Below are 16,658 nucleotides of genomic sequence, written 5' to 3'. Positions count from 1 at the left end.
TACCTTGCTCTCAGTCGCCCAAGACAAAATGAAAACAAGGTCTGACAAGAAGGCCGTCGCATGGACATTTCAGTCCGGCGACCAGTCGTTGGTTCTGCACTGCAGGCGAAGTTTTCTGGTCCATACATGGTTGAACGTAAACTCAGTGAAACGGAATATGTAATCCAGACCCCCATTCGTAAGAAAAAATCTCGTGTGTGTCACCTCAACATGCTTAAAAGGTATGTTGACCATGAAAATGTGGATTCATCTCCTGTTACACCTGTTGCTTCTGTGTCTGTTGCACAGCCCTCGTACAGCCCCAGTGATGACGGGCTGGATGACAGACACGGCTCTGTGTCTTGTGCGCACCCGCGTAATTCTGAGATTTTGTCAAATTTGGATGTGTATTTAGAGCATCTTTCTGATGCCGCCCGGTCTAACATATGTGATCTCATTAGAGCAGTGTTTCCCAACCCTGGTCCTCAAGGCACACTGTCCTGCATGTTTTAGATGTTTCCCTGCTCCAACACACCTGATTCAAATGATCAGCTCGTCATCAAGCCTCTGCAGAAGCCTGACAACAACCTGATCATTTGAATCAGGTGTGTTGGAGCAGGGAAACATCTAAAACATGCAGGACAGTGTGCCTTGAGGACCAGGGTTGGGAAACACTGCATTAGAGAATATTTGATTCTGTTCGGTGATATTCCCTCTCAAACTAATGTATTGGAACATGACATTGTCGTGGGAAATCACAAACCCATTAAACAGCATGCATATGGTGTTCATCCGGCGAAACGCGCCGTGATGCAGCAGGAGGTTAAGTATCTCCTTGACCACGGTTTCGCCGTCCTGAGCTGTAGCTCTTGGAGCTCTCCTTCGCTCCTCGTGCCAAAATCTGATCAGACCCCGTGTTTCTGTAATGACTACCGCAAGGTACTGCAACGTCTTTACCAAGCCAGACTCTTTCCCACTACCCCGAATGGATGACTGTGTCGATTGTGAGGGCTCTGCCAAATATGTCACGAAATTAGACATCCTTAAGGGCTATTGGCAGGTCCCACTGACTAAACGCGTGTCTGAAATCAGCGCCTTTGTCACTCCCGATCATTTTTTGCAGTATATGGTCATGCTATTCAGGTTGTGAAACGCACCAGCCACTTTCCAGCAGCTGATGAACACTGTTCTGTTGGGGTCAGAAATTGTGAAGTCTACCTCAATGACAGAGTAGCCTATTCATCAACATGGACTGAACATGAAAACACTCCGTGAGATTTTTGAACGTTTGCGTGCCATTTTTTGGGGATAGCCGGATACTACCGGGCGTTTTGTAAAAACTTTTCTGATGTTGTTGCTCCGCTTACTAGCTTAGCAAGTCCCAAGTTCCCATTTCAGTGGTCAATAACATGTCAAGTGGCCTTTGAAGCTGCCAAAGCTCTCCTCTGCAGTGCTCCTGTGCTCGCAGTGCCAAACTTCACACGCCCCTTTAAGGGCGGAGATATACTTGCTTTAAATTTCGCGTTCGCATGACGTCTGCCTCGCGTATCCTGCGTCCATTCAGGGCGTCGGTTGTGCACGTCCACAGAAATTAACGCTACGCGTCCGCAAGATGCAATACACACATGACCGATAGGGGCAGTGTAGGGGCAGAATACAGTGACAGGGTCAGAGGTCGGGAGTTATGTCAACAGCAACAACAATGGCGGAAAGTTTTGAGGACAAGCTAATCGAACAAGTCCGTCATCTGTTTGACGTGTCGTTGCCACTACATAGTGACAAACATGCCTTCAACAACAGCTGGCAACAGATAAGTTTAGTTTTAGAAGTCGACATCGAAACATGCCGGCAAAAATGGAAACAGGCTCGAGACAGCTATGTACGAGCACGGCGGAAGATGATGGAAAAAAGGAGTGGGTACGGTGCCGATGGTCATGGTCATGAGACGCCTGAGCTGGCTGAGTAGTTTTATCAGTCACCGGTCCACCGAGACCAATTTTCCTCAAAACAGTTTGGTAAGTGTTTTACATCTTGCTTGTTAGCGATTAGTTTTGACCTTAGTATACATGTCAAATATAAGTATTTAAATGCTTAGCAGTTGTTAACATATGAAATTGGTTTTAGATGCCAAATGAAGAGGATCTTCATAGTGCTTCAGCGAGCCCTACAAACGATACTGTTCCTTCACCTGGCCTCACTGCCTCAGGATGCCTCAGGATCCGAGCCCTCACCTGATCACTGCTCAGAGCCCTCCCCCTCTCCCAGGCTATCTACCGTGCAGAGGAAGAGGAAGAGAGCCCAGGAGATGGACACCATTGATGCTGTCCTCCTCCAGAGGCTGGCAGAAATACGAGATGAGAACCGTGGAAAACAGACTATTTACAACAGCTTTGGTACCTACATTGCCATGTTTCTTCAGGAGCTGCCCCCTCATGATGCCAACAGACTGATGAAGGAGATAAAGCAACTTATGCAATGCTACGAATAGCCACATGTTCAAGTTCTAGCAAAAGTTGCCTTGATGTTACAGAGACTGTTGTTGCACTACTGTGCCCCCTCTGCTAGTTTTAATTTGGTTTGTTGACCTCCAGATGTTTGGAAATCCTGCTTTTCAGTCAGACACTGTTGCTCTTATGTTGTTACTGTTAATATGTTATGTTAAACTGCCTACCTACTGAATGTGAAGAGGATTTGTAGCACCTTGCTTTTTATTTTTGGAAAATGTGTATATATGAAATTAAGCACTTTTTTTGGTCTCAGGTGACCCAATGAATGTTTTTAATCTTTCCACTATATGTACTGTTTACATATAGAAAATGCTGTTAAATAAATTTTACATTTTATATTTTCTTGTCATCAACTTCTTTTTAAATGCAGTGATGCTGCTTTGTTAAGCATGACTTCATGCTGTAGTTCAATATAAGTAGTGAGTGAATTTCAAGCACTCTAGTAGTAAGATAAGATGAACTTTACTGATCCCACACCGGGGACGTTCACTTGTCACAGCAGTTCAAGCAGTACAGATAGAAAGTGACAATAAGTACTTATAAATATTAAGATAAAAAGTAGAAAATATGTATATACCTATGAGATTAAAAATATAAAATGTACTAATAACAGGGCTGTACACACTTAGTACTTTACATTTTATATTTCTTAGATTTTATATTTTTAATCTGATAGGTCTATATATATAGTAGTCACTCCTGCTGCAGTGTGCAAGCATCTGCATCAAAGTGAATAAGTAAAATCATACAGAAGTATAACCATCTGTACCATGAAAACACACGTCATACACTGAAAAGGGGAACTGACATTTATTACACTTAAAGTGACATATCTTCTCTATATTAATACAAGAACAATAGTCATTGTGTTCAATACAATACTAATTGAGTTAAGTGATTAGCTTAAATACTGGTGAATAAATGGGGATGTAACTTTAAAATGAATTGTATCAGCCTCAAATGAACATCTCTGCCAATATGACAGGCTAATAAGACAATTCTTGAAATAATGTATTAACATAACAGAATATTAAGTATTATTAACAAACATTTAACTCCAAAAAATTATATACAGTATATACACCACAAGCAGACTACTACTATTGTGTTAATGTAGTGTGCCTCGCTGGAGGACAATGTCCTGAAAGGCCACCTTCCCTGTATCTGTCTGGAAGTAGCTCCTCAAGCTGTTCCTCAATGCCCAGCCGTGTTGCCCGGTCAGCAGTGAGCCGTCCTGGGTCAAGGAGGTTTGTGTCTCCCTCCACTACTTGCCTCCATTCTCCCTGGACATCCCCTTCATCCACCAAGGGACTGTTGATGTACCTTGCAGTATCTGCCTGGGATTGGTCAATGCCACAGAGGTAATTGTGTAGACCAGGGGTATTCAATTAAAATTCAAAGAGGTCCAGTTAGAGAAAATTTCCTAAAGCAAAGGTCCGGAACATCATAATGTCTAACTTTCTTGAGTGGGCCGAACCAGTAAAATTTAAGTATAATCTACCGATTATTCTGCCAATTAATCGAGTAATCAAATAAGAAATATTGTTCTGCATTTTTTTCTATTACATTACTTTTGCTTTATTTAAGAACAATGGTAATATACAAAAGAAAAGATAAGACAGGTCTATTAAATAAACAACTATAAATCGCTCAAGTAAAAATACTCAGCAAAGTAACTTTACTTTTAATGTAGATTTACTTTTACTGTATTTACTTTATTTTAGCACAAAGGTAAAAGTAAAGGTAGTAATGTCTGCAGAAACCACAAACAGAAGAGTGAACTAACTCTTTTAACTGAAACAGTCACCAGAATGTTTTGTTCATATGTTAAAATCACAACATTTTTCTTCTGAGCAGGACAGACGCTCCCAGACCCCCAGAGGACAGAGGACAGAGGACAGGGGACTGGTTTACCAACATGTCATCTTTTTCTCCTCTGAGTTTGCACGTCTGTATTTAGTAATAAAAAAATAGCGATAAGAATACCATTTAAGTACAACAACAGCAATAAAAATGTTGATTTTTCAAAAAAGGAAACAATAACATGCACAATTTTTAAATTGTAATTAAGTAAAAACACTAATACCACGATGTAAAAATACCTAAATAAAGAATCTGAGTATTTTTCCATCACAGCAGGTCAGTGATCAGTGTTTCAGTGACTCTCTGTGGTTCAGTGAATAGTAGGGGTGGGGGAAATTTCCGATTCTTAGATGCATCGCGATTCAGACGTGGACAAATCTGAATCGATTCACAAACGTCCAAATTTCGATTATTTAAATCTGTTAATTAAAGTGATACAGAACCTTCTAAATAATGTGGAACTAAGAAGCGCGGTACGCGTCATCGCCGGGACACTTTGGGACGCGCACCTGGAGCGACACGCGCACAGCGGAAAACAAACATGGCCGACCGGCAGCCACCTCGACATGAGGTCCGAACAGCTCCTTCTAATTTAAAAGCAGCCGTGTGGAAACACTTCGGCTTCTACAACGTCGACGGCGGAAGCGAACTGGACAAGAGCCACGTTATATGTAAGCTGTGTCGAGCTAAAATAAAATACTTTGGCAACACAACAAACATGAGAAGCCGTAACTCGATTCCACCCGACGGAGGAGTCGGGGAGACAGCAGGCTGCTGTTGCTGCGGCTACTAGTGGCTACTGTTGGTACTTTCCAGTTTGCACATATTTCCAATAGTTTAATAAAATATAATCGAAATGAATTCTTATTACAAATGCGCTGTTTTTAAAAATTGCAAGTGACGAATGCTTATTCAGTGAGACAAAAAGAAATGTGTTTGTGAAAAAGTGCATCAATATACATAAAGATGCATCAATAATCGTTTTATAATCGAATCGTAGCCCCCGAATCTTAATCGTAATCGAATCGGCAGGTGTCCAAAGATTCCCACCCCTAGTGAATAGTGTTTTATTTATGGCGGCCCGCCACATTAAAAACATCGACACCACGACATGATTTTCTATTTTTGGAGCTGCGCACCTTTTTCAGTTGTGTCTAGAAGGTAACTCTTTATTTGCACAACTCTTGCGAGATTTGTGTTCGTCATTTCTACTAAAATAATCAAACTCGCGCGATCTTTCGCGGGTCTAGGGTTCCCTTCTAGACACGACCCTCCCTGTCAAACTACAGACAGCAGACTGTCTGTGAACAGCACGATGTTAAACTCTCCAGTGTTTGACACAAACACTTTATTTGTGTGGACACCCAGGTTTGGTTTGTCACCAATTTTGTCATTTCTATTTTTTAATCAGTCCGAGAGGACGACGGTATCAGTGATTGATTAGTGATCAGTCTGCCCTCCTCTCCTCCCTCACCTGTTCACTCTGCTGTGAGAAGATCTGAAAGTTTCTCTCAGAGAAACACAGACTCTCCTGTTTTACGTTTAGGCCTCTTTATACAGTTGTTTAATTTTATAAGAGCATCTGGTTGATGTCGATGTCATTAACCATCACGTTAGTTTCTGTTGTAATAAACTCCGTCATTAACAACAGTCTCCTCCACACGCAGCTTCTCTGCAGTTGGTCTGTGTGTTTCCTGATCAGATAAACCAGCGGCGGAAAGATGAGAAAAGTTGCGCCAGTTAAAATAGAAGTGTCCCGTAAAAATTTAAATCTCTTAATAATTTATTGGTTATAGGTCCGGGTCCGTATAGGACGGCGTGTGGGTCCGGACTCGGACCGCGGTCCGCTATTTGGGGACCCCTGGTGTAGACCCACACATGCTTTTGTGATGTCTTCGGCGGTCTCAACAGAACACTCCATGGCCTTCCCAAACACTCTCCACCTTGCAGCCAAAATGCCAAAGGCATTTTCAACCGCCCGCCTTGTTCTGGAGTGGCGGTAGTTGTAGACCCGCTGTTCAGCTGTGAGATTGGTCCCTGTTATACAGATAATGAATAGAGATTAACTGCATGTATTCATTTCAGGCCTAATAAAATTAAGTATGTCAATATCTCAACAAGGAATGACACACAGGATAATATTGCCCAGTTATTTCATTAATCAACTTTAAATTTAATATTCAGTGGTGGAATATAATTAAGTACATTTACCCAAGTACTTCAGTACAGTTTTGTATAATTTTACTTCATTTGAGTATTTTCATTTTCTGTTACTTTGTACTTATACTCCACTACATTTCCATGGCAATTATTTTACTTTTTATGCCACAACATTTATTTGGTAACTTTAATTACTTTAATTAATTCAATGCAGATTCAGTATAAACATTAATTAAAATGAACCCAACCATTACAGACCACGATATTATAGTGGATTGAACACATTAATGCATCAGTAATTATAATTCAGTACTATAACGTATATCATTCTCAAATGGGTCATTCTGCCATTTTACTTTTGGCATTTTAAATATATTTACTTTTGTATTTTTATTGAAGTAAGGTTTTGAATGCAGTGCTTGTAACAGAGTTTCTCTACCACTGCTCATACTTGATTTGTGTAATACACACTCACCTGAATATGGTCGCATTAGGTTGACCTTCAGTGGAAAGGCTTCATCTGCGACAAAGACGGGGGGGCTCAAGACATCACTCCCAGGCAGAGCGGATGGAGGAGGCAGAGGAAGCTTGCCCTGGATAAGCTGGGATCCAAAGGCACTCCTTGAAAACACCCCAGCATCACTGTCGCGGCCGTATGCCCCGATGTCCACAACTGTGAACCTGTACCTGGCATCACATACAGCCATCAGGATGAAGCTGAAGTATCCCTTGTAGTTAAAAAAGGAGCTTCCACTTTTGGCCGGCAGACTCTGATATGTTTACCGTCTAATGCTCCAACGCAGTTGGGGAAGTTCCACATAGAGTTGAAATCCTTCTGGATGAGCTTCCACTGTTCTGCATTGGGATACGCCAAAACATCATTTTTGAGAGCTGTCCAGATAGCTTTGCACACCTCTCTGACTACACGCCCAACTGTCGTTGATCCAAGTTTGTAGCTTGCTGACAAGGCTCGGTAGCTGATGCCAGTCGTTAAAAAACGGAGGGTGACAGCAAGCCGCTCTGCTGGACTGACTGTCTCTCTGTGTGTATTGTGGTGTGTTATTAGTGGGGTAATCCGATGCAGCAAATCATCAAAAGTCCTGGTGGACATGCGAAAATACTGATGATGTTTCTCATCGTCAATATCTCGCATCGGCAGAACGAGAGAAAAAAACTCCCCATTTTCACAACGTGTTTGATTCAGTGGTCTCACATACCATCTACGATCACGTCACTGTCGCTTTTTCTGCCTTAATCTCAGAATCAACCAAATGCCAATAGAGAACTGTTAACCACAGGTTTAAGCTGGGAGACATGGAAGGTAGGGTGGATCCGCATGGAACTGGGAAGCCTTAACTTGACAACAGTAGGATTGATAATCTTTTCAATGGAAAATGGGCCGAGGTAGCGAGGTGACAACTTCTTGGAATCAGTCTTTAGAGGAATGTTCTTGGAGGACAACCAAACAGTCTGACCTGGTTTATACTGTGGAGCTGATGTTCGGTGCTGGTCCGCCACACATTTATTGTTGCTGGAGATTCGGAGAAGAGCTGCACGGGTGTCTTTCCAGACCTTCTGGCACCGGCGAAGATGATGCTGCACAGAAGGAATGGCCAACTCACACTCCTGGGAAGGGAACAGAGGAGGTTGATAACCAAGAGAAGCTTCAAAAGGCGACATACCTGTGGCCGTACTGGTCAGGGAATTGTGAGCGTACTCAATCCAGGCTAAGTGGGTGCTCCAGGCGGCAGGGTTTGATGCAGCAACACAGCGTAGCGCAGACTCCAGATCTTGATTAGCTCTCTCAGTTTGACCATTAGTTTGAGGGTGAAAACCAGAAGAGAGGCTGACTGATGCATCAAGGGCTTGGCAGAAGGTTCTCCATAGCTGGGAGACAAACTGAGGACCCCGATCAGATACAATATCTGCTGGGAGACCATGGAGACGGAAAACATGATCATAAGGTCAGCAGTTTCTTTGGCAGAGGGAAGTTTAGGCAAGGCAATAAAATGAACGGCCTTGGAGACGGTCAACTATGGTGAGTATTGTGGTATTACCCTTGGAGGGAGGTAACCCAGTGACAAAATCCAAGGCAATGTGAGACCAAGGGCGACTGGGGACAGGCAAAGGATGGAGCAGGCCGGCAGGAGGGCGATGGGATGATTTACCTCGGGCACAAACAGTGCAAGCAGCGACGTAGGCTCGGGTGTCTGAGTCCATGGTGGGCCACCAGAAATATCTCTTGAGCAGTGTGAGTGTACGGTTCATCCCGGGATGGCATGAAAACCGTGAGGCATGGACCCAGTGCAGGACCTGAGAACGGACAGAATCTGGGACAAACAGACAGTTAGGGGGACCAGTACCTGGATCTGGCTGGTCTTTCCGGGCCTTCCTCACAGCTGACTCAATCTCCCAAGTTATAGCAGCTACAACACAATTAACAGGGAGAATAGTGTCTGGACAGGAATTGGTGTCTTCCACTATGTGTTGGCGTGAGAGGGCATCTGGTTTTACATTACGGGAGCCTGGGCGATAGGTGAGAGTGAAATTAAACCTACTGAAGAACAGAGCCCAGCGAGCTTGGCGGGAGTTCAGTCGCTTGGCAGATTGAACGTAGGCAAGGTTCTTATGGTCAGTCCACACCACAAATGGCTGATCAGCTCCCTCCAACCAGTGTCTCCATTCCTCAAGAGCTAGTTTAACAGCCAGAAGTTCTCTGTTACCAACATCATAGTTGCGCTCAGCTGGGGACAGACGTCGAGAAAGGTAGGCACAGGGATGGAGCTTCTGATCTGGTTCTAGGCGCTGAGACAGGACCGCCCCAACTCCAGTGTCGGATGCATCCACCTCCACAATGAACTGACGGGATGGGTCTGGCTGCATGAGGACAGGGGCAGAGGTGAAGAGAGTCTTCAATTTCTTGAAGGCAACCTCTGCTTCAGGAGTCCAGGTGAATGGAATAGATGAGGAGGTAAGTCTGGTAAGGGGTGCAGCAACCCGGCTGAAGTCTTTAATTAACCTCCTGTAGAAGTTGGCGAAGCCCAGGAATCTCTGAAGCTGTCTTCTGTTAGTGGGTTGTGGCCATTCAGCTACTGCTCTGATCTTTTCTGGATCCGTCTTCACCTGCCCGCTCTCAACAATGTAGCCCAGGAAACTCACAGAGCTGGAGTGGAACTTGCACTTCTCTGCTTTGACAAACAGTTTATTTTCCAGGAGATGCTGCAGAACCTGACGAACATGGAAGATGTGTTCAGACTGGTTCTTTGAAAAAATCAGAATATCATCTAGATATACAAAGACAAAACGGTTGAGAAAGTCTCTCAAAATATCATTCACCAAAGCCTGAAAGACTGCAGGTGCATTTGTCAGACCAAATGGCATCACCAAATACTCAAAATGCCCCAGTGGTGTGTTGAAGGCAGAACCAGGTGATATGCATTCCGTAGATCCAGCTTAGTGAATATGGTGGCATCCTGGAGGGGTTCAAAAGCAGATGTGAGTAATGGCAGGGGATACTTGTTCTTCACAGTGATATTATTCAAACCTCAAAAGTCTATGCAGGGGCGTAAGGTCTTATCCTTCTTAGCCACAAAGAAGAAACCAGCACCGAGAGGGGAAGAGGAAGGGCGGATTATACCAGCAGCCAGAGATTCCTTGATGTACTTCTCCATTGCCTTTCTTTCGGGCAGGGACAGGTTATATAGGCGACTGGAAGGCAACGGAGCACCAGGAAGGAGATCAACAGCGCAGTCATAAGGTCTGTGAGGAGGCAGAGAAAGAGCACGGTCCTTACTGAAAACCTCACCAAGGTCATGGTAATCTACAGGAATGGAAGACAACTCAGGAGGCTCAGGACTGGGTAATCCAGCAGCACTGTCTGTAGGAGATAAAGCAGACTGCAAACAAGACGAGTGACAAAATGAGCTCCAACTCACAATCCTTCCAGCAGACCAATCAATGTGAGGGTTATGACGCCTTAACCATGGATGTCCCAGCAGCAGTGGAGTTTTAGGAGCAGAGATAATGTTGAACCTGATAGTTTCTCTGTGATTACCTGAGATTACCAAGGTGATGGGTTCAGTCTGTTGGGTGATATAGGCCAGCACTCTTCCATCTAAGGCATTGGCAGTGAGAGGTCTCTCCAAACATTCCAGGGTTATTCCTGACTGAACAGCTACTTCGTGATCCAAAAAGTTCCCTTCAGCACACGAAAACATTGCCCATCAAAAAAATCTCACGTAGAAGCACAGCTGTGCAACATCGCTGTTATCTCTCGATTCATCCACGGCCAAAGACATCACCTCAGCTTTCCTCAGCTTGTCCAAAAGTGTCTCGGAAATGTCCGATGCAAGGGCCTCGACTCTCCTCATATTTGATGTGTCAGATATTGGAATTTGCTTGATTGAATCAATTATGCTTTTTCAGGTTTTCTTATCTGTAACCGCCTCCTCGACGGATGCCAGCATACACACTTTGACTGTCTTTGTGTCAGTAAAGTGGCGTCACAATTAGCATGTGTTGACTTGAAATGCCTGCCGAATATATAGTCTTTACACACGGAGAGGCACTTGGTTTCATGTTGCAGAGTTGTTCTCAGCTCATATGTTTTATAAGAGCATATTGCTGTGGCTGTTGTTGCTGGATGTTGGATCCAAGATTGGCTTTATGTCAGGCATTTCTATAGAATACCACAGTAGACTTGTTTGTTGCTTCAGTGCCATGTGGAGGTTCTCAAAGCCTGAATCAATGTGTTGGCTTTTGGTTTTTGTGTCAAAGTTTTATCAGTATTCTCTCTGTATACAAATATTTAATGGTGAGCAAAATAAATATATTTCTACATAACACTGTCTCATGAATTACATGAAATATTGATATGATGACATGGTAAACAAAATGGAATATTTTAATTTAATGTATAATTTTTCATGGCAACAAGATACACAGCTGACAGTTTTAGAGTCTCCTAAAGTCCCAATATGCTGTTTGTACACCATCACACCACACACACCCAGTTCAGACAGTGTGCATGTGAATGTGGCTCCAAGCTGAGGATCTACAGTGAAGATTCAGGCTAAAAACATGATGTAAATAACATTTTTAGGTCAACTTGGCAAAATGGAGCTTTAGGAGACATGGATTACACCAGACGAGCAGTATGGAGGCATTTTATGTTTTTATTTTCAGTCAGCATGAAGGTGAGCAGATAATGATTGAATTTTCATTTCTGAGTGAACTATCCTTTTAAACACAGGTGCTACCAATGATATTAGTGAAGGTTCTGATCCATTCAGGTCAGGCCAGAAAAAGGCCTTTGAACAAAAGCAGTCAACAGAGTTTAGTGTGAGTGACACAGAGTCTTGCTGCACATCACACAGGTTAGCATTAGGAGGGGCAGGTCAGTGATCGAGTTAGTGGACTGTTAGTGCTCACTGTATCAGTAAAAAAGAGCTGTTCATTCGAAACAATTAACAGCTATTAACTATTAAAGTATAATTATAAAGGAAGCAACATTTAGCAATTATGCATGGAAAAATGAGTACAGAAGTCCAAATAGTGAGTTGATAAACGTGTAACATCGTAAATTAACAATAACAAGCGAGGACTGTTGATCTGCTGCTTTACTGTTGATGGTCTGTTTAAGTTAAGCTTCTCATTCTGAAAACAAATGCCTCCCAGAGTCCATTAACATTTTTCTCAATTGAACAATTGCAAATATCTACTCCTTCTACAAGATTATTAATGATCATAAACAAACACTTTCTCATTCTGCAAACATTCTGCATTAATTTGAACTCTAATTTACATGGAGCAGGCAAACAAAAACAGTTATAAGAAATTGGAGAATTGGAAATTTTGAAAGAGATCATGCAGGCTGTAGCATTGTTGTCAGAGAAGTCAGTGTTTCAGCTTAGCATGTTTCCTTAAGACATCAAATGACCACAATGTGTCATTAGAGATTATTGTAAACATATTACACATTTATTATTTAAACTACTGTGATAATTAACTTTTAAAGTATTATTTCATGCAAAATGACAGAAAATGTTGTTTTGGTGGTGGAGGCACTGATTGAGGTTCACTGTGTTGTACATGTGACAGGTTTTAAAAAGATCCAGCAGGTGGCAACATTGGCCTATCAGACGCTGTGTTTGTGTGTTGCAGTGGGCATTTTCCATGTTAAGACCATCAGTTATTGGCCCTTCTTAAACATGAGTTCAGGAGACCTATAATCTGGAGTGTCAGTCAGTCCATGACTAAAAGAGTAAAAATGTGTTCTGATGCTATTACTTATTCCTGTTAAAAATATAGTCAGTAAACTAATCCAAGGATCACAGTATTAAAATAATGTAACTTGATTTCTTTCTGTTACACTTGGATTACCTCGATACCAAATATGGTAAAAATATTCAGTCCACTATAATGTTTTATGTTTTGTTTATTAATTGTTTGTTCTTCCACTGTTAAGCAAAAATGCATCCTTAGATAATCTGTGGTAAGTATGTGCATTTAAATATAATTTGTTCCATAAAATTATGCTATTCACACTGACAGAAACTGATTCTCACATCACCACCTACCACCACCACCTATTTTTCAGTTGTAGTATTGACAGGATAGTTAGCTAACTAGATTTCTGTGTAGCTAACATTAGTGGTTGGTGTGGTGTGTGCACATAATGTCAACTGATGGTTTCTGTGGCTAATGTTGGCAGTTATTCTCTGTATGTCAGTGGTTGGTCTGTGTAGATAATATTGGTGGTTAGTCTGTGTAACCAACATTGGGGTTGGTGTGGTGTGTGCAGCTGCTGCTGTTGGTTTCTGAAGCTAATGTTTTGTGTAGATAATGTCAGTGGTTGGTCTGTGTAGCTAATTGTAGCTGTCTGTCTGTGTAGCTAACATTACTGGTTGGTCTGTATAGCTAATGTTAGCAGTTGGTCTCTATAGCTAACATTTTTCTTTGGAGCTAACATTAGGGGTTGGTATGGTGTGTGCACGTAATGTTAACTGTTGGTCTGTGCTTGGTCTTAGCTAACTAAGTTAGCTTAGCTATGCAAATTTGATTTTGAGTTGTTGGTCTGTGTAGCCAACATTACAGCATGGTGTGTGTACTTAATGTCAGCAGATAGATAATGTAAGTGGTTGGTCTGTGTAGCTAACATTAGTGGTTGCTCTGTGTAGCTAACATTGGGTTGGTGTGGTGTGTGCAAGCAACAATATCAGCTTGTCTCTGTAGCTAATGTTAGCAGTTGTTGTGTGTAGAAAATGTCAGTGCTTGCTCTGTGTAGCTAAGGTTAGCAGTTGTTCTGTACAGATAATGTCAGTGGTTGGTCTGTGTAAATGTCACTCGTTGGTCTCTGTAGCTAATGTTAGCTGTTGTTCTGTGTAAATAATATCAGTGGTTGGTCTGTGAAGCTAACGTTAGCTATTGGTCTCTAGCTAGCATTACCAATTCGTCTCTGTAGCTAATGTTAGCAGTTGTTCTTTGTTGATAATGTTAGTGCTAGTGTGCAGTGGTGTGTGCATGCAGTGTTAGCTGTTGGTCTGTGAATGTAAGCTTGATTTTGAGTTTTTGTTCCTCTTCTAATTTAAAGATAAACTAATTTTGTTTCATTGAGACCAGAGTGCTGTTGTGAGACTCCTATGTATGTATGTATGTATGTATGTATGTGTGTGTCTGTGATAAAATTGTGATCCTAATAATAATCCCCACTTGACTAAATGTATCTGCGGTCTGATTACATATTTTTTTCTGCCACTGTAATGGAATACAGTTACCTTTTGTTGTATCATAATTACATAATCTAATTACATGTATCTGTTACTCCCCAAGCCTGCACTGCATCAAACATGTCCCAGTTGGCTGTATTCATTCATCCTCTCCACTCTCTTCCTAACACAACTATACAATAAGAAATTCACAGCCAGACTGTGTGAAGTTCAGCTGAAGTTGATGTGAGGCTTCAGCCATCTGAGTAAACATATCAGGTGGATCTCTTCCAGAGTGACAGTTTGTTTAGGACAAAGTTCCCCGATTGTGTTTATTTGCTGCGTTGCAACATTGTTTGCATTTAACGTAACAATGTTTCACTGTCCAATCAAACAAAGCAGCAGACACACACAACAGATTTTGGCTGTTGTGTCAGAATTTTTGGTTTATTCCCAAATAATTCTTTACATGCAAGGAATTTACCATGGTATATTGTTGCATTGCAATAAACATAGTAAGAGAAAAATAAGAAAATAAAATGTAAAAATATTTATGTAAATATGAGGGATCTTGGGCCTGTTGGAGGGGAGTGCCAGGGTTGGGAGGGTCTGCAGCATTTCAGTCCAATCCTACATTTCCTGATTGTGTTGATGTGCGGTGGAACTTCCTCTGCAGGAAGTATTTCCTCTGCAGGGATTTCTTCATCTCATGCAGTCACACAGGACCAGGAACTTTGTTAAGGGCTCATGATCTGCTACTTTAAGGAGAGATTTTTAGAAAACATCCTAATTAAATAAATAAGAATGTTCTTAGAATTTTGTCACTAAGAGCAACTCTTTGCATTATGAAGTGTTGTGAATACGTAAAGGTACAAGGGATCTGCCAAGGTTGGTAGTCACAGAGCCAGATCAATGTCTGTGTGTAAGGTAAGTGGGCACAGTGGGTTAGGACACTGTTGAGTTACATGTTCACTGCTGTTTGTGACTGTGTTCCTAAAATTATGTAATTATTCCAGTGTCAGCTGTTTTAAACAGAGAGAGACGAGCGGACATCCCTGACAAAGGGCTGAGTAAGCAGTGCCGGCACGCTGTGTGACCAGAGGTGGGAGGTAACTAAGTACAAATACTTCATCACTGTACTTAAGTTGATTTTTCAGGTATCTGTACTTTACTTGAGTATTTATTTTTCTAACAACTTTTTACTTTGACTTAAAAAGGCAAAAAACAGTTTAAACGATATAATAAGATGAAAAAAACATGACACGACAAAGGGGCAAACAAGACGTAACAAGAAGAAAAAGAATGTAACAAGAGGAAAAGCAAAGTAAAAGACAACTAGACAAAAAATTACTTAAAAGACATAACAAGATGAAAAGATGCAATTAGATGAAAAACATGCAGCATGAAGAAAAACCACAGATCAAGTTGAAAATTACATGAAAACAAAACAGAAAAGACATAACAAGAAAATACTTAATTGGGCAGAAAGATGTGTTAATAGATGTAACAAGGCAAAAAAAATGTAACAAGAAGAAAAACAATGTCAAAAGATGAAGAGATGTAACTAACTCAAAAAGACATAATTAGACAAAAATGACTTAAAAGACATAACAAGATTAAAAGACGCAACAAAACAAAAAAACATGCAGCACAAAGAAAAGCTATGTAACAGATGAAAAAAACATAACAGGATGAAAAACAATGTAAAAGACCTTACAAGAAAAAAATACAGAACAAGACAAAAAAAAAAAGATGTAACAAGACCAAAGGCGTAAGTAGACAAAAAATGACTTTAAAGACGTAACCAGATGAAAAGATGCAATAAGATAAAACACACAGCATGAAGAAAAACTATGTATCAAGATGAAAAAGACGTACTAATAAAAAACAATGTAACAGGATGTAAGAAGATGAAAAATTAACGAGATAAAAGAGACGTTACAACACTTTAACTTATGTAAAGGACGTAGAAAAATGGGAGAGGGAGACTCGACCGTGCAAAAAAGGTAACAAACACACTGAGGCAGCCATCTAAAAGGCAAGCCCTGTAAAATACTGTAAAAAGGGCTAGTGTGACCTTCGCTGCCTATAATGACACGTATCCAAGCAGTTCCAACGAGGATGTGCAGTGATGAGGAGCACATCTTCAGTCCAGACTCGACCTGATGGACTGTTTTGGTTCCACAGCTTCATGTGAAACTGTTGAGGATAAAACTCAATACTGATATCCCAGCAACAGACTGATGACAATAAACAGAACAGAGGACTGAGCTGTTTTCATGCAGACACCACAACTTCCTTCTCAATAAAGAGGGAGAGAGAAAAGGAGCTCTGTGGACAGACAGGAAGAGGAGGTCATCTGGAGGCCACAGCCAGATCCCTCACAGACACACACAGAATGTTTGTACAAACCCAACAATCCAATCCATCCAATAGTTGTTGA

This window comes from Lutjanus erythropterus, chromosome 3, assembly GCF_056507025.1.
Source record: "Lutjanus erythropterus isolate fLutEry1 chromosome 3, fLutEry1.hap2, whole genome shotgun sequence".
NCBI lineage: Eukaryota > Metazoa > Chordata > Actinopteri > Lutjaniformes > Lutjanidae > Lutjanus > Lutjanus erythropterus.
Note: the sequence above shows the minus strand (reverse complement) of the source record.